We start from the raw sequence: 20,009 nt of genomic DNA, 5'->3' as shown, positions 1-20,009 counted from the left end.
CAGTAGCAATGAGTATAGCATTTGAAGACCTGAAGATTAGTTTAGGAACAGACTCTCATGGAGAAACTCTATGTAACTGGTTAAAGTTGACACCAACTTGATAGTAATAATACATCAATAAACTATTTATTTATAACTATTTTTCATGGTTTCTAGTCTAGATTTGGGGGGGGGCAACTTTTAACCAATTCCTCTATCCATCTATAGCTTTTCTGCTCTTTATTCCAAACTGTCTTCAAACATTCAATTAATAGGAATATTTTGGAAATACAAAAATTGTAGGATGTATAGAAACCTATGTTCTAGAACAGGGGTGTCAAACTCAAGGCCCATGGGACTGATCTGGCCCATGGGGTGCTTAGATCTGGCCCGCAGTGCCGCCCTGGAAACAGCAAAGGACTGGCCCGCAGTGCTTCTGCCAGTGAAAATGGAGCTCGGGAGGGCTGCGTGCAGCCCTCCTGAGCTCTGTTTTCACTAGCAGAGGGTTGCAGGAGGCCATCACAGCTGAAAACGGAGCTTGGGAGCCCGTTTTCACTGGCAGAGCTCTCGAGCCACCACAGGCGCCCCCAACATGAGTGACATCGAGCTGACCATGCCCACCCTGGCCACACCCACCCTGCCCCAAGGTCAAACACAACCCTGATGGGGCCCTCAATGAAATCGAGTTTGACACCCCTGTTCCAGAATAAAGCCAAGTTTGAAAGGTATAAAATCCAAATTATAATTTGGTCAATATGTGAAATTGTAAATAAAATATTCATAATCTTAGTTTTCATAGTTCTTTGGCATTTTACTAAACAACAGGTTATAGTACATCAAGAAGTATTACGATTTCCTTACTATTGTTATTGACAACTATATCAATTTATTGTAACTAGGGAATGTTTTACAATACTAGTATCACATATCATGTTGCTTATTTTAATACTTTCATGATGGCACATTTCCATTAAATTTTCATAAACTAGATTTTTTTTTCCTATGGCAATACACATAATTCAGTTTTTGAACAAACTATTATTTATGTGACAGAATGGAGATCCAAAACATGAAATATATCCTTAAATTATTCACTTATTCCTTTTTGAAAGAAAAAAATGTCAATCTAGAAGTAAGAGATTTCAAGAATATTTCTAATTTACTTCATTAAACATTGCAGTTGTGCATTAAGGTCAACCAATTATTGTTATGAGCAAAGTCCTATTTAAAATAAACACAGATACTAAATTATTTCAATAGGCTGCCTGAGCATTGTTTATCCAAACTTTCAACCATAGAAGTATATTTAAAGGTTTCAAGAGTAAAACATTACCACAGCATTTAATCGAGCTTTGTTAATGCCTCATATAACCATAGTCCTGTCAGTTTATTCAAATGTATTTCTTTTAACAAATATTAATCACCTATAATAATAAAGTCCTTTTAATATATTTCATTTTCTGACAAATTATTGTACAAATTTTAATTAGATAAAGTAAGGTGTAAGCATGTGAGGAATGCACATTTTTCCCCGATATATAAATTGGACATGGTTTGACCTTTGTAAATACTGTGAAAAAAATTGAGGATTTTAAAATAAATATTTCCGGACCAAATAAAAATATGAATGTTCTTACTATTTGCAAGTAGCACTATTTTGCAATCGACAGACAGGGAAAAATCTTCAAATTTTTATTCAAGACAGGAAGTTTATTATGCTTAAATGAGCTTGAGCTTTTCAACCAAGCCAACTACATATGGTACTAAAGATTTTTTAAAAAATGAAACACAAGCCATAAACCATTTTAAGCTCCTTAGAGGTAGGAGATAAATAAATGTACTTGATAAATTGATTAAAAGTTCATTTTTTCTTTTTAATAAAACAATCGCCATAATTTAACCCTGCTGTTAAATTAAATTATGCCAATTTCATCTCCTCATATATAATCATCTCACCCCACTGCGACTGGCCCTCTCTACCCAGTCTGGCAGAGGTCGCCTATGGCAGGTCCTGTTAGTCAAGGAATTCTGGCCGGTGAAGATCAGGTGACGGGTTTTCTCTGCTGTAGCCCTGCCCCTTTGGAATATCTTATCCCTTGGTTTGGCTCCCACCCTTCTGATCTTCCATAAGGCCTAAACTGGCTCTAACTGACAGCTAGGGCTCTAACTGACACTAGAGATGGATGATAAATTAAGAGGCCATTTCCCTCCTGTGTACATCATGGTCTCTGTCCCTATTCATTTTTGACAATAATTCTATTTTTGATTGTAATTTCCATTTTTATTGTTTTAGAAATATTTGTCTTTTATGTTTTTACTACTTTTAATGCTATAAGCTGCCCAAATGTGGCAAATAAATAATAAAATAAATAAATAATATACTTTTTAAGTCATTTCCCCCTGTAAAAATTTAAAGATTTTTACTATATAAACCATGGGGGGGGGTGTCTTCCAGAGGACCAGAGATGATCTAAAGAATTCTTCAACCCTGCTATCTTAACTGGTTAAGTTTAAATCTGGCAATTTAAAAATTTATAACATTTGGTTGGATAAAAGGCTAAGGGACCACGTGACAGAAGTGCTAACAGGTCTGAGTCACTCTTTTGAAATAGGATTTTTTCCCCTCAGTTTAGGATCAACATAAGCAAGAAGGAAAGTGGTAAAAATAATCAGCACTTCTTCCACTGACCCAAAATTAAACTAGGCCATAAAGCATTTCGAAGTATAGGTGTGCATTCATTTCTATCATTTTAGTTAGTTAGTTAGTTAGTTTATTATATTTATATACCACCCTTCTCCCGAAGGACTCAGGGCGGTGAACAGCCATGGTAAAAAACAATATACAACAAAAATTAAAAGCTTATTAAAATAATTCAATCATTCGGCCAAATTTAAAATATCCAAGTAAAATCATTTTAAAACCCCTATCAAAATCCAATTTAAAAAACCTTTATCCTGTCAGAGCAGCTTGCTGGAATAATAGGGTCTTCAGAGCGCAATGGAAGGCACGGAGGTCGGGGATCCTTCATATGTCTGGGGGCAGTTCATTCCATAGGGCCGGGGCCCCCACAGAGAAGGCTCTCCCCCTGGGGGTCGCCAGCCTACACTGTTTGGCTGACGGCACCCTGAGGAGGCCCTCTCTGTAGGAGCATATTGGTCGGTGGGAGGCAATCGGTGGCAGAATGCGGTCCTGTAGATAACCAGGTCCTAAGCCATGGAGCGCTTTAAAGGTGGTAACCAACACCTTGAAGCGCACCCGGAAAACCACCGGGAGCCAGTGCAGCTCGTGCAAGATGAGTGTTACATGGGAGCGACGAGTTGCCATTATTACTCGCGCGGCTGCATTCTGGACCAGCTGGAGCCGCCGGGTGCTCCTCAAGGGGAGCCCCATATAGAGAGCATTACAATAGTCCAGCCGGGAAGTGACGAGGACGTGACTGTGCGCAGGGCGTCCCGATCCAGAAAGGGACGCAACTGGGAGATCAGGCGAACCTGATAAAAAGCTCCCCTGGCCACGGCTGTCATATGATCCTCCAAGGACAGCCGTGAGTCCAGGAGGACGCCCAAGTTGCGAGCCCTCTCTGAGGGGGATAAGATCTCATCCCCAATAGCCAGTGATGGTGTCAGCTGGCTATATCGGGCCGTCGGGAGCCACAGCCACTCAGTCTTGGAGGGGTTGAGTCTGAGCCTGTTCCTCCCCATCCAGATCCGCATGGCCTCCAGGCAGCGGGACATCACGTCAACGGCATCATTGGGGTGGCCTGGGGTTGAAATGTACAACTGTGTGTCATCGGCATACAGTTGACACTTCACCCCAAAGCAACGGATGATCTCACCCAGCGGTTTCACATAAATGTTAACAAGAAGGGGCGAGAGGACCGACCTTTGCGGCATCCCACAAGTGAGGAACCTTGAGATCGACCTCTGCCCCCCCGTCAACACAAACTGCGTACAGTCAGAGAGGAAGGAAGAGAACCACCGTAGCACGGTGCCCCCTACTCCCACCCCCTCTAGCCAACGCTACATGATACCATGTTCGATAGTATCAAAACCTGCTGAGAGATCTAGGAGGACCAGGACGGAGGAGCAACCCCTGTCCCGGGCCCTCCAGAGATCATCAACCAATGCGATCAATGCCGTTTCCGTGCTGTAACCCGCCCTGAAGCCCGACTGGCACGGATCTAGATAGACAGCTTCATCCAGGAATCGAGGAAGTTGTCCCGCCACCACACTCTCAACAACCTTCACCACGAAGCGGAGGTTGGAGACAGGACGATAGTTAGCTAATACAGCCGGGTCCAGGGAAGGCTTCTTGAGGAGGGGCCTCACCACTGCCTCTTTCAGGGCAGATGGGAAGACACCCTCACTCAATGAAGCGTTGGTAATCTCCTGAAACCAGCCTCGTGTAACCTCCCAGGAGGCCAGCACCAACCAGAAGGGACACGGGTCCAGTAAACATGTGGTAGCGTTAAGCCTCCCCAAAATCCTGTCCACATCCTCAGGAGTCACATGGTCAAACTCTTCCCAGGTGACACTCTCAAGACTCACCTCCGTCATCCCATCCAAGGCTATCCAATCGGAGTCCAGGCCGGCCCGAATCTAAGCAATTTTATCATGCAGGAATTGTCGAAAATCCTCAGCTCTCCCTTGCAAGGGATCCTCCCTCACTCCCACCCGTAGGAGAGAGCGGGTCACCCTAAACAAGGCGGCTGGGCGGTTCTCTGCAGATGCAATAAGAGTGGAAAAATAGTTGGATTTCGCCATTCTTATTGCCACTAGGTAGGTCTTGATATAAGACCTCACCAGTGTCCGGTTAGATTTGGTGCGGCTGGACCTCCAATCACTCTCTAGACGTCTTTTCCGGTGCTTCATCTCCCTCAGCTCCTCGGAGAACCAAGGAGCTGGTTGAGATCGGCACCGAGTCAGAGGCCGCAAAGGCACGACGCGGTCCAAGACTCCAGCGGCCGCCCTATCCCAGGCGGCCGCCAGTTCCTCAGCCGAGTCGCGAGTCAGAGTCTCTGGGAATGGCCCAAGCTCCATCAGGAACCTCTCGGGGTCCATCAGGCGCCTGGGACAGAACCACCTGGTCGGTTCCATCTCCCTGCGACGAGGGGAAGCGGTTCGAAAGTCTAGCTGAAGGAGCAAATGATCTGTCCATGACAAGGGCTTAATAACTAGGTCCCCTATTGTAAGATCATTCAACCACTGACTAGAGACAAAAATCAAGTCCAGCGTGTGTCCCCCGATGTGGGTGGGGTCATGAACTAACTGGGTCAGGTCCATGGCCATCATGGAAGCCATGAACTCCCGAGCTGCTTCTGAAGTTTCACCGACAGATGGCAGGTTGAAATCCCCCGTGACCAGAAACCTGGGGGTATCCACCGCCACCCTGGCTATTACGTCGAGCAGCTCAGGCAGGGCTGCTGTCACGTGGCAGGGAGCCAGGTACGCAGTCAACAAACCCATCTGCACCCCATGACCCCACTTCACAAGGAGGGATTCACAGCCGGCTATCTGAGGAACAGTGGCCTCACTTGGACTAAGACTTTCTTTAATAATCACTGCTACCCCCCTCCCCTTCCCTGGGCCCTTGGCTGATGAAATGCACAGAAGCATGGTGGGCACATCTCCACGAGGGGAACCCCCCCTTGTGGCCCAACCAAGTCTCCGTAATCTCTGCCAGGTCCGCACCCCCCTCCTGAACTAAATCATGAATGAGGGGGGCTTTATTAGTCGCAGACCTGACATTACACAACAGCAGCCAAAGGTTCGGGCCCTGAGACTCTGCACAACCTGGAATACAAGAGGCGTCTTGAGGACCGGAGCATGCCACCGCTTGTAAGCAGCGAGTGCATGCTCCCGGAACATGATATGGCCCCCTGTGCCCGCCGTATCTGCCCCTCCCACCCACTATTTTGATGGAATAGCCCTTCACCTCGACCCCTGGTTCCCTATCTAAACCCCCTCCCTCTCTCCTCCTGCCTTGACCCTCAGACCCACTCAGCCGCTCTGAGGTTCTGTGGACCCTCCCAGGTCCTTCCCATCCCTTCCCAAAACCCCTTAAAAACTTAACACAAGCTTTCGTTAAAAAATCCCTCACTCTCTTTTTTGCTGCATGCCACCTCCCGGGGTTCCAAGACCCGTCATCGAGGTAGGCCCTCGATAGGGTAGAGGGCCAAACCTGCGAGAGGGAGGAGTGTCGCAGCCCAAGGAGCTCAACTTTTGAATACATCTGATATCGGGAGTAAATGGTGGCCTATAGCCAGGGGGTCGACTATGATGATTTAGAAGTCCAACAAAGAGAAAAACATAAGTCTTAGGTATTTGTACTTTGGAAACTCCACTGCCCTTTCATGGCAGTTTGGAATAACTTAAATTAGCTAATATTTCCATATAGAAACTGTTTTTATTATTTTAAAGGCATACATGGAAAAAAGACTTTTTGGTTTATGTCAGTAAAAAAAAAAAAAAAGTGAAGCCATTGTTAGCTATGAATAGTAATAGAAAGAATTCCTTAATTCCTATTTTGCCTCCATCTTTTCACAATATGTTTAAATAGACCAAGTAAAAGAACTGACAAAAAAGTATTGGTATTCAAGAGTCCCTAAAATAGATATTATCTTGAGAGCCCTTTATATTATCTTTGAAAAATCATGGAAGGCAGGGATAGCACCAGAAAACAGAGAAGAGCATGTTTTGTTTCTATCTTCAAAAAGGGTTAAAAAGGTCTACATAATTATAAACATGAATAAGCTTGATATGATTACTGGGCAAAATTCTGGAATAAAATACAAATAATCAGCTTATAAGCATTTAGAAAATTATGAAAGAATTTATCATAGGTTTATCAGAATAAGTTGTGGCAAACCAAACTGATCTTTTTGATAACATGGCCAGTTAGCAAACCACAAGATGTGGTAGATATAATGTACTTCACATTCAGCAAAGCATTCAACCAGATATCCCAGAAGATTCTAATAGAAAATATGGCAAAATTTTGCATGAGTTGCTCAGTTTACTTTCACTGACAAATGCATTTCCCCAGGGAAAAAAGAACTGCCGAAGATATATGTCCGTTCTACTTCATTACTAGACTCAAGTAATTCTTTAGCCAAAAAAGAATTTCACAAGAAGTCAACCAAGAGTACTTATATGGAATAATAGATCTAAAATTTCTATTTAGTACCTGAAGGACCATTTCTATCACCTTTTTAAAATTCCTTAATACCTCCATTGTTATGCAAGCATAGGTTACTGTCCACCTTTAATATTGCAAAAAAAAAGTAATATTCCTTAGATGTAATATTCCTTTAGTGCCATCACTAAGTGCAGCAAGTGCAAAAACATGATTCAAGTCACAGGTTGTTAAGAGGAAAGATGGGAGTTTAGGTAAACAGTTCAAGGATGCTACAAAGAGGTGGAGAAGGCAGGGAGAGAATTTGGAGGACCAGCATAGGCTGCATATGAGTAGGCAGGCTAATTCAAGTGCATGCAAGTTGGTGGAAAACCTAGGAGGGCCAGTGAAGGCTGTGCATGGGTGAGATGGTTCTACTATGTTTGGGAGAAAAACTGGGAATGATTTCTCTGATAGTTTTCCCATTGACTTCTTATGAGTAGCTGGCAGGGAAGGTCACAAATTGCAATCACATGATCATGCTTCTCTGCAATGTCATGATCATGAGCTGGGCACATGAATGCCCAGATCATAATCATGTGATTGTGGGGATGCTGCAGTAGTTGCAACTTTGAAGTTGGATAATACGCTCATTTTTTTGCCATCAATATAATTTTGAATAGTCACTGAACAAATGGCGTAAGGCAAGGAAAATATATTGACATAAAGTTTATACAGAAAAATCAAGTTGCCAATCACATTCCTGGCTAAAAATAGTCCACTAAAAATCTATAAATGTAGTATTTTTATGAGTTCATTGTAAATGTTAATCTTGAACAGGGAACTGCAATGATCCATCATTCCAAAATCAATTTCTACAGGAAAAGAGAAAAAATCTATTCAACATCTAAAATTGTATAGGTTACATTTCTAAGGGTGTTTCTATTTGTAGAATAGCACTATATCCAAATATACTAATTTTAGTGTAATTGTTGATAATTTTACTAAAGGCTATTCTAATATGTGTAAAATCTCATTACATATGCCAAAGGTTTATCAACAATAGTAAATTTAGTATGCTCCATTCTTTTACAAAAATATGTTTCAAAAAGTTTTTGAACCAAATACCAAGTTAACATAGCCAATAGGAGGCTGTAGGAATAAGAAATTATGAGCTCTCCAACATTTTTTTAACATGATTCAAATCTCTTCCTTCTTAATTCCTTTTTGCTATTATAAGCAAAAACCGTTTCTTAAAAGAAACTATGTGTGTTTGTGTACATGTGCGCACGCACACACATATCCATCCACCCAAATTCGTAGAAGTAAATAAGATTGATCAGAGGCATTTTTTCAGGCAAGTCAAGTATTAGATTTGCAGCTTTAAAAGAATCTCTACCACACTTAAATCATCTGGTAGCAAGAAGGTGGGTGCTAAGATAAGGATCAGGCTGGAGGCAAATAAAGCTGTTATAATTATAGCTGGGAACACAATTTGTTAAAGGAAGTGTACTGTATAATTACAATTGAAATTTCAGCAACATGCCCACAGGCAATCCTACAGCTGTCAGGAACTGACAATGCTCATGTGTTCTTCCCAAATAGCAGATATTGTAGTAGTTTGAGACATCTTTTTTACAGCTAACTTGACTTTGAACACTACAGAATGCCTCCATTCTGTATGCCTTCATTCTTTTCCTACAGAATGCCTTTCTAGTAAACAGAATATAGTTTACTGTATGTAAGCTTTATTTCACAGAATATAGAAATGCAAATATTTGCCTGAATACATATTTCTGGGAAATATAAAAAGGTATTTTTTTATAAATTTTTTCAAAAGTAAAATATCCCAGAAAGGCAGTTAAATAAGCAAACTAAATTAAACGGATTTGAAAAGAAAAAGGTTTAAATTCTGTCTAGCCACCTTACTGATTCTAACTCCCTTACTGATTCTGAATCAATCTGTATCACCAGGAAGTATTCTCATTGTTGCCTACTGATCAGTGCAGTGATCTGATGAATCTGATCAGCTGGTTTGGGACACCAAGACTATGCAAAGCTGCCCACACTTATTGGTGTTCTATACAGTCAAAGGCTTTTCTGTAATTGATCAAGCACATATAAAGATTTTTTTGATATTCATATACCTTTTCCATAATCCATCTAATATTGGCAATGTGATCTCGAATGCTGCATCCCTGCGTGTGCGTAAGATGGCGGACCTCCGAGGGGCTCGCTGTTGAGGTTGATGGGGAAAAGGAGAACTTTGGAAACGTCAGAGGCTGTTTTAGTGATCTTGAGCCCCACGTTCAGCATGCCGATGGTCTGACAGTTCGGATGTGCCATCCCTTATCGGGATTGGCCCTGGGATGGCAGAGCTACAGCGAGGAGACGTAATCGGAGCGCTGTAAGGAGGGCGGCGGCGGCGATGGCGGCCTCCACGATGACTCCACAGCTGCGGAGCCCCGGAGATCGGGCATTTCATCCTACGGACTGACTGTAGGAGGTGAAGGAGTTAAGGTGGTCTGGGGAGTCTAACTGAGCCGGATGGAGAACTGAGGGAGCCGAGGGAATCATCTATAGCGACCCAAGCCTCCCTTCGATTTGACGGTGGCCGGGAAAAAAAAAAAAAAAGCTGGGCTGCCGGGGGAGGGGGGGTGCGGGAAGGCGATGGACCCGGCACTCGGAGGCTCGGAGGCCTGTTGGCCGCTTCAAACAGTTATTTAGCCCAGATTTGAGGCTCGGGGTGTATGGCTCAGCGGTCAGCTGCGCCTGAAAACCCCCTACATGGACCGAGACCTGGGAAGATCGTGGCAGAATTTGCTCGGAGAAAACGGGCAGGACTATTGGGGGTGATTTGGCCCGGAACATCGAAGGGAGTTGGGGAGTGATAGAGGGGGATTTCCAATTACCATCTGGTTTCCCCCTTGGATTCGCCCCCCCCCTGAAAATGCCCCCACCCCCCCCGTTGCTACCTGGACTCTCTATTAGGTCGGCCCATTTTTCCATCACTACTGACTCTGGGACTTTATTATCACCCTCCTGGATTTTTATGTTTGTTCTCTATCTCCTTCTGCTGCTGGCTAGTTTATTCCTGCCGCCCGATTTCCACCTTTAGGCCTTGGCTCGGGAGATTGCAGGCTGGAGGGAGAAGCTGAGAGTCCAGGTCAAGGACTGCTGCTCCATCTGCAGGGAGAGAGTGACTATTGTTGGCCTTTTACATCCAGCCGCGGTGAGATGGCTGTGGCCATCCGCCTGCACTGCAACCATCTGATCTGGTCGCCCCATCACTGTGAGAGAGTGAAGGGGCCCCAGCTTCATCCTGGCCAGCCTCTTTTGCCATCTCTCACCTCAATGACTATCTTTAAATTTCGCTGACATCCAAGGTTCCCCTTTTCCATCTCATCATACTTGTATGGCTTATACCTCGGCAGATTTGCTTGCGCTGCGAGATGCCCCCCTCTCGCGGCGATGGCCTTCCACTCTATCGAAGGCCTACCTTAAGGACGGGCTTTGGAGCCCCGAGAGGTGGCATGTTTTAAAGCGGGGATTGAGGGGTTTTTTAATTAGGGTTTTTAATAATCTTTTAAGGGGAACTGGGAGGGTGACCAAAGGGGATGGGGGGGGTAATCCACCTAGGTCAGGGCCCAGCCTGGCACAGGGTAACGGTCTGGAGGGCGCAGGACGAGGGATTGGGGATGTCATCAGCACGGTGGATGGGAGGGGCAGATATGGCGGGAGCAGAGGACCTTATCTTGTGCCGGGGGTGCGCACTCGCTACTTGAGAGCGATTGCACGCCCCGGTCCTCAAGGCTCCCCTCGGATACTAGGTGGCTCAGATACTCAGGACCTGGGCCTCCGGCTGATGCTGTGCAACGCCAGGTCCGTGGTAAATAAGGCCCCCCTCATTTACGATCTTATTCAAGAGGGGGGAGCGGACCTGGCGGGTATTACGGAGACCTGGTGGGCCCGGAGGGAGGGGTCCCTCTGGTTGAGATGTGTCCACCAGGTTTCAGAGCATTCCATCAGCCAAGGGCCCAAGGGAGGGGCGGGGGGGTGGCGGTTATTATTAACGAAGGTCTGGGTCCGAGGGAGACCACTGTGCCACAGATTGCCGGATGTGAGTCCCTCTTTGTGAGATGGGGTCATGGGGTTCAGATGGGCTTGCTGCTTACGTACCTGGCTCCCTGCCGCGTGGCAACGGCCCTGCCCGAGCTACTCGACGTGATAGCCACGGTGGCAGTTGATACACCCAGGCTTATGGTCATGGGTGATTTCAATCTGCCGTCCGTTGGTGAAACGTCAGAGATGGCTCGGGAGTTCATGGCTTCCATGACGGCCATGGACCTGACCCAGTTAGTTCATGGTCCCACTCACAGGGGGGGACACACGCTGGACCTGATTTTTGTCTCTGGCCAGTGGTTGAGTGGTCTTATTATAGGGGATATAGACATGAAACCCTTGTCATGGTCAGATCACTCACTCCTTCGTCTGGACCTTCGAACCGCTACACCCCGCCGCAGGGAGGCGGACCCAATTAGATGGATCCGCCCCAGGCGCCTGATGGATCCTGATAGGTTCCAGACGGAGCTTGGGCCAATTCCTGAAGATCTGGCACACGACTCGGCCAAGGACCTGGTAGCTGCCTGGGATCGGGCGGCTGGTGGGGCCTTGGATCGAGTAGTGCCTTTGCGGCCTCTGACCCGGTGCCGATCCCTCGCGGCTCCTTGATTCACCGAGGAGCTGAGGGAGATGAAACGCCGGAAAAGACGCCTAGAGAGCGGTTGGAGGGCCAGTCTCGCTGAATCTGACCGAACACTGGTAAGGTCGCATATTAAGACCTACCTAGTGGCGATAAAGACGGCAAAGTTTAACTACTTTTCCGCCTCTATTGCGTCATCAGGGAATCGTCCGGCCGCCCTGTTCAGGGTAACCCGCTCCCTGCTCCATCCGGGAGCGCGGGAGGATCCCTTGGAAGGCAGGGCAGAGGATTTCGGACAATACCTGTATGACAAAATCGCTCAGATCCGGGGGGATTTGGACTCTGACTGGGTAGATCAGGGCAGGGTGACGAGGAATAGTCTTGAGAATGTTACCTGGGAAGAGTTTGATGCTGTGACTCCGGATGATGTGGACAGGATTTTGGGGAGACTTAGTGCGGCCACATGTTTACTGGACCCGTGTCCCTCCTGGTTGGTACTGGCCTCCCGGGAGGTTACACGAGGCTGGCTCCAGGGTGTTATCAACGCTTCGTTGAGTGAGGGTCACTTCCCCGCCGCCTTGAAAGAAGCGGTGGTGAGGCCTCTCCTCAAGAAGCCGTCCCTGGATCCGGCAATATTAGCCAACTATCGTCCTGTCTCCAACCTTCACTTCCTGGCGAAGGTTGTTGAGAGTGTGGTCGCGCGACAGTTTCCACAATTCTTGGAGGAAACATCCTATCTAGATCCGTTCCAGTCGGGTTTCAGGCCTGGACAGAGCACGGAAACGGCATTGGTCGCGTTGGTTGATGATCTCTGGAGGGCTCGGGACAGGGGTTGTTCCTCTGTTCTGGTTCTGTTAGACCTCTCAGCGGCTTTTGATACCATCGACCATGGTATCATGCTGCACCGGTTGGAAGAGTTGGGGATGGGGGGCACCGTATTACGGTGGTTCTCCTCCTTTCTCTCCGACCGGTCGCAGTTCGTGTTGGCAGGGGGGCAGAGGTCGACCTCGAGGCCCCTCATCTGTGGAGTGCTGCAGGGATCGGTCCTCTCGCCCCTTCTGTTCAACATTTATGTGAAGCCGCTGGGCGAGATCATCCGTGGCTTTGGGGTGAGATACCACCAGTACGCTGATGACACCCAGCTGTACATCTCCATCCCAGGCCACCCCAACGATGCCCTTGAAGTGATGTCCCAGTGCCTGGAGGCTGTGCAGATCTGGATGGGGAGGAACAGCCTCAGGCTCAACCCTTCCAAGACTGAGTGGCTGTGGCTCCCGGCATCCCGATATAGTCAGTTGACTCCATCACTGACTATTGGGGGCGAGTCGTTGGCCCCCACAGAGAGGGCTCGCAATCTGGGAGTCCTCCTGGATAGGCAGCTGTCCTTGGAGGAACATCTGACGGCTGTAACCAGGGGGACCTTTTGTCAGGTTCCCCTGATCCGCCAGTTGCGGCCCTTTCTTGATCGGGATTCCCTGTGCACAGTCACTCATGCCCTCGTCACCTCTCGCCTTGACTACTGCAATGCTCTCTACATGGGGCTCCCCTTGAGGAGCACCCGGAGGCTCCAACTGGTCCAGAATGCAGCAGCGTGGGTAGTGACGGGAGCAGCCTGGCGCTCCCATGTAACACCGCTCCTGTGCGAGCTGCACTGGCTCCCAGTGGTCTTCCGGGTGCACTTCAAGGTGTTGGTTATCATCTTTAAAGTGCTCCATGGCATAGGGCCTAGCTATCTTCGAGACCGCTTGCTGCCACCGACGATCTCCCATCGACCCGTGCGCTCCCACAGAGAGGGCCTCCTCGGGGTGCCATCAGCCAAACAGTGCAGGCTGGTGACCCCCAGGGGGAGGGCCTTCTCTGTGGGGGCACCTACCCTCTGGAATCAATTGCCTCCAGAGATAAGGAGAATCCAAGACCTCGGTGCCTTCCGCCGTGCCCTTAAAACCTTCCTTTTCCAGCAAGCCGGGCTGGCCTAATTTTTTTAAGTGTTTTTAAGTGTTTTGTTTATTGTTTTTAATTAATGGGGCCAAATTTATATATGTATATTTTAACTGTATTTTAATATTTGTATTTGATGTTTTTACTTGACTGTTCACCGCCCTGAGTCCTCAGGGAGAAGGGCGGTATACAAATTCAAAATAAAATAAAAATAAAATAAATCCCTTTTTAAAGCCAATTTGTATATCAGGTAATTCTTTGATGATTTTTAACAGAATTTTGCTTGCACTGGAAATCAATGCAATCGTAGAATAGTCCCTGGCATCGTCTTTCTTTACTAATGGAATAAAAAGGTATCATTTCCACTCCTGAGGCCATTGACATGTAGTCCATATCTCTTGATACAGGGCAGTCATGATGTTAACTAGCACTGGTTTTAGTAATTCCACAGGGACTTTGCAGCTTAGCAATTTCCCCATGGCCCATTCTACTTTTTCTTTCAAGATGTTTGATTCTTTATTAATTGGCTGTCATCACTGCCATCTTGATGGTAAGTCAAACTGCTATAGAGTCCTTCCATATACTCTTTCTATCTGTTCTTGATCTTCTGCTGGTCACTTAGTGCATTCCTATTGCAGTCTTTAACAGTTCTGTGCCATGCTGAAAACTGGAGTGCATCATTTTCACTACGGCAAACATTACTTTTTTTAAATAACATATTTTGGATGCATACTTACAGTTTGCACTTTGCTGTCATCGTAAGTAGTAATGGCAGCTAACTTAATTTTAAAAGAGGACTGGAAGTATACCATTCATAGATGACCTAAGACTGATACATGGTTTCAAGTGTAGAAGAGCAGCTTCTTTATTAAAAACTACTGAAATGCAAACCTTCAACAAAAGCAAAAAGAAAATTAGATACATGTATGAAGCAAAAGTTCCAATGATTTCTACTCTTGATGGCTGATTAGGGGATTGGAACCTAAAATATATGAAAAACAACTGCAGGAATTAGATATGCCTAGTTTAATGAAAAGAGAGAATAGGGGTGATATGATAGCAGTGTTCCAATACCTAAGGGGTAGCCATAAAAAGGGTGGTCAACCTATTCTCCAAAGTACCTGAAGCTAGGACAAGAAGCAACTAATCAAAAAGAGAAACAACCTAGAATTCTGGCTTTCCTCCAGAAGTTGTGGGTGCTTCAACACTAGAGATTTTTAGGGAGAGATTGGACAAACATTTGTTTGAAATGGTATAGGGCAGTGATGGCGAACCTTTTCAGCACCGAGTGCCAAAAAGGAAGTTTGTGTGTGTGTGGGCCGCAACCTGAAAGAGAAGCTGCCCAGGATGCACGCGTGCCCCCGAAAATGAACTTCTGGTTTCAGCTACTGAACTTCTGGTTTCAGCCAGCTACTCTTCGGGTTTCTCGTGCACATGCTCACGCAATGATCAGCTGGTCGGCATGCATGCTCACGCAGGAAAACGGAAGACCAGCTAGAAGATCGTTTAATTTCCGGCACTGCTGCATGAAAAAAGGCCAGCTGATCATCACGCGCACATGCGTACCAGAAAATCGGAAGAGGAATGGGTGATGCTGTGTGTGCCAGGCGACATGGCTCCGTGTGCCATTTCAGGCACACATGCCACAGGTTTGCCATCATGGGTATAGGGTTCCCTGCTTGAGCAAGGAGTTGGACTAGAAGACTTCCAAAGTCCCTTCCCACTCTGTTATTCTATTATTCATATTTATGAGTTCCAACAGTCTTCTGGTTATCCACTGGAATTTACAAATATTGCATAGGCTCATCTGGAATCTCTTCTGTTGTTTAATTTGTTAATGTGATACATTAATATAAGCAAAGTGCTAGGTAAGATTTATTCTAAATTTAGTGTTAAAGCAGACTTCTTCAAACTAGTGGCCTTGATAATCCTCATTGGTTCACCATGCTTTGAAGAAATTAGTTTTAGAGGACCTGGTAATATCTAGATTTGCATAAAAATGTACAGAAATAGGGGGTCTTTTTTTATATATCCAGAAATATATGATACGATAGGAAGATCTAAAATTGTAGCTGTTAGAACAGAAAACGGGATTGAAATTTATATTTTTCTGTTTGCATTTTAGAATCCAACTTTGTCTTATAAATTATTTTTACTAATTTTTTAAAAAAGTGATTACTTATAAAAACCATAGAATTCTGAGAAATTGATATTTTGTCCAAACATGTTCAAAACTCTGAATATGCTCTTCTTATAAAGCTGCACTTTTTTCAGTATAAAATGATCGTTATGTTTTAATGTTATTTCATAGAAATAAACATGATTTTAAAATCTAGGTTATTTGTTTCCCCCCCAAATTACTCCATTTGAAAATACAATTAGTTCATTACAAAAGCAAACACCACAACACACTATATATATACCAATATAGTTCAAAAGAGTTTATTAGCACATGAAATCTACTACATTATTATCATAATAAATCAGAAAAATCAGTGAATTTCTGTAATTGCCTGATCTAAAGAATTTGTATGCCATTTTAAAAAAAAGCTAATCATGTCCCATCCAAAATCCATTTACTCTCCTTTAAAAGAAATTCATATTGAGCCTCCAAAACCACTATTATTCCAAAAATTACTATGCCACATAAATACATCCTGAGGCACTTTAAAAGTTTATTACAGAACTAGCTATGATTTGTATTATAACTCTCTATGTATCATAAATACTATTTCAGCTCTGTAGCTGACATGAATCATATCACACATCTGGCCTTGTGAACTTGTGACATATTAATATTATAATATCAAATTTTATGTGGGAGAAGACCCGAATAACCAAAGACATATATATATGTAGGTCTTTGGTTATTCGGGTCTTCTCCCACGTAAAATTGGAAGTGTCTTGGCGACGTTTCGACGAAGTCTCATTCAGAACACACCTCCACCCAATCAGAACACAGCCAAGTTCCCACCCAATCAGCTCACACCCCCACTAGCAGTTAAAAGGAAGAGACAGCTGCGATCTCACATTGCTCCTGGAAGCACGAAGCCGAGAACACCAGCCTGAAGATGACGAATGAGACTTCGTCGAAACGTCGCCAAGACACTTCCAATTTTACGTGGGAGAAGACCCGAATAACCAAAGACCTACATACAAACACCCACGAAAACCTGAGAAAACATATATATATATACATATACATATACATATACATACACATACACATACACATACACATACACATACACATACACATACACATACACACACACACACACACATATATATATATATATATATATATATATATATATATATATATATATATATATCACTGTTCACTTACATTTAATAGTTAGAACCAGGGTAAAATTCTAACAACATAAAATATTTAATTCTTTTCATTATTTATTGTTATTATTTATAACCTGTTTCCTATCTAACCAACCAGGCAGGTAGCAGCACCAATCCAATCTAGGCTGATCTTAAAAAGATAAGCGAAGTCAGAGTTAATACTTGATGGAACCGGTACCAAACAACTCCAGGCGGTTTTCAGCATTAATTGGACATTCCAGTATTTTTAATTGACAGTTTGCACCCATGACTAATAAATGCTCAGTGTTTGGGTATAGGTCAGCCTCTACTTACAATCAATCGCTTAAGGATAGTTCAAAGTTATAACAGATCTACCCAGAGCTACTTAGGATCCATTTTTGGAGTTATGAAGGCTGCACATATACACTCGATGGTCATATGTTCACACTGTTGGTGTTTGCAACTGGCTCATTTTTATGACCATTTGAAATGTCTCACACTCACATAATCACAATTTGCAATGGGATTTTTTTTTTTTTTTGCAGGTTTCTGGTGTTTTACTTATGGTTTGTTGCAAAAAATGCCCCATGGAGAGAATGGATTTGCTTAATGACAGCCACAAAAATGGTCATAACTTTGAATCATCATGTGATACTTATGACTGCAAAGACTTACAACTATAATTTCGAGCTTAATTTCATTAGAGTACTACATCATCTTTACAGTATACAGAAAATCTTTCACAACTATTAAAATATTAATTTAAAGATATAACTATTATTATGAACCTATCCAGGCATTAAGATTTCCAAGGAAAACCTTTCTAAAGATCCCTGAACTCTAAGGCAAATGGCTTTTTCCTATTTGGAATGTGGTTTTTAAAACGTTTATTTAGATTTCTGATTTCAAAGGTAAGGAAATCTACTTATCTTTAATCTAAATATGATTTATTACAGTAATACTACTTTGTTTTCCTTCTGTCTTTTTTTATTTGTTATGTGTTTCTTTTAAAATGTAATCTTTGAGAGGATACCACAAAAAAGAGAGTCAATCTATTCTCTAAAGCGCTTAAAGGCAGAACAAGAAGCAATGGATGGAAACTAATCAAAGAGAACCAACCTAAAACTAAGGAGAAATTTCTTGACAGAATAATTAATCAATGGAATGGATTCCGCTAGAAGTTGTGGATGCTCATTCACTGGAGGTTTTTAAGAAAAGATTGGACAGCCATTGTCTGAAATGGTATAGATTTTCTATCAGGGTGGATAAAAATCGATGATTTAAAAAAAAAAAATTTAAAATGATTTTAAAACATTTAAATTGGATTTTTTTTATTTTTTATCAAATTTATTTTAATAAAATGCTTTAGGAGTAAAAATCTATCTAAAGATTGTTTTCTATTTAAGATACAGTATGTCACAGAAGTGAGTACACCCCCTTATATTTTGTAAATATTTAAGTATATCTTTTCATGTGACAACACTGAAGAAATGACACTTGGCTACAATGTAAAGTAGTGAGTATGCAGCTTGTATAACAGTGTAAATGTGCTGCCCCCTCAAGATAATACAACACACAGCCATTAATATCTAAACTGGTGGTAACAAAAGTGACTACACCCCTAATGATAATGTCCAAATGGGGCCCAAGTAGCCATTTTCCTTTCCTGGTGTTGCGTTAATGTTACAAGGTCACAGGTGTGAAGGGGAAGCAGGTGTGTTAAATTTGGTGTTATTGCTCTCACTCCCTCATACTGATCACTGGAAGTTCAACACGGCACCTCATGGCAATGGACTCTCTTGAGGATCTGAAAAAATGAATTGTTGCTCTACATAAAGATGGCCTAGGCCCATGATGGCGAACCTATGACACACCGGCCACAGGTGGCACGCGGAGCCATATCTGTGGGCATGCAAGCTTTGCCCTAGCGCAGACCCAGTGCGCATGCGCGAGCTGGCCACCTCATTTTTGGGCCTTCCAGAAGTCGGCAAATGGTCCGGAGGGCCTCTTGGGGGGGGGAGGCTGTTTTCGCCCTCCCCAGGCTCCTAGAAAGCCTCTGGAGCCTGGGGAGAGCGAAAAACAGACCTTCCGGTCACACAGGAAGTTGGGAAATGGGCCATTTCTGGCCTCCTGAGGGCCTCCACAGGGGGTGGGAAAGGCCGTTTTCACCTCCCCAGGCTCCAAGAAAGCCTCTGGAGCCTGGAGAGGGAGAAAAATGGGCCTACCGGGTCTACCGTGCCATTGCGTGCCAAAAGTGGGGGGTCACGTGCGCATGGGAGGCGGGACACATTGAATTATGGGTGTGGGCATGCACACACACACACACCCCGCTTTTGGCACATGACGGCAAAAAGGTTAGCCATCACTGGCCTAGGCTATAAGAAGATTGCCAAGACCCTGAAACTGAACAGCAGCAAGGTGGCCAAAACCATACAGCAATTTAACAGGACAGGTTCCACTCAGAACAGGGCTCACCATGGTCAACCATAGAAGTTGGGTGCCCATGCTCATTGTTATATTCAGAGGTAGGCTTTGGAAAATAGATGAATGAATGCTGCCAGCATTGCTACAGAAGTTGAAGGGGTGGCGTGTCAGCCTGTCAGTGCTCAGACCATACGCCACACGCTGCATCAAATTTGTCTACAGGGCTGTCGTCCCAGAAGGAAGCCTCTTCTAAAGATGATGCATAAGAAAGCCCACAAACAGTTTGCTGCAGATAAGCAGACTTAGGACATGGATTCCTGGAACCATGTCCTGTGGTCCAATGAGACCAAGATAAACTTATTTGGTTCAGATGGTGTCAAGTGTGTGTGGCGACAACCAGGTGAGGAGTACAAAGAAAAGTGTGTCTTGCCTACAGTCAACCATGGTGGTGGGAATGTCCTGGTCTGGGGTTGCATGAATGCTGCCGGCACTGGGGAGCTACAGTTCATTGCGGGAATCATGAATGCCAACATG

General features: G+C 44.3%; 1 protein-coding gene across 7 annotated transcripts in view; it reads right to left on the bottom strand.

The window, feature by feature from the left end:
• The window catches only part of TBC1D5 (TBC1 domain family member 5), a 476,616-nt gene that overhangs the window by 420,906 nt on the left and 35,701 nt on the right, over positions 1-20,009 (bottom strand). The gene's annotated exons all lie outside the window — the stretch shown is intronic.

This window comes from Pantherophis guttatus, chromosome 4, assembly GCF_059756535.1.
Source record: "Pantherophis guttatus breed Tessera chromosome 4, ASM5975653v1, whole genome shotgun sequence".
In the NCBI taxonomy this organism is placed as follows: domain Eukaryota; kingdom Metazoa; phylum Chordata; class Lepidosauria; order Squamata; family Colubridae; genus Pantherophis; species Pantherophis guttatus.
This window is presented reverse-complemented; position numbering and strand designations above follow the sequence as displayed.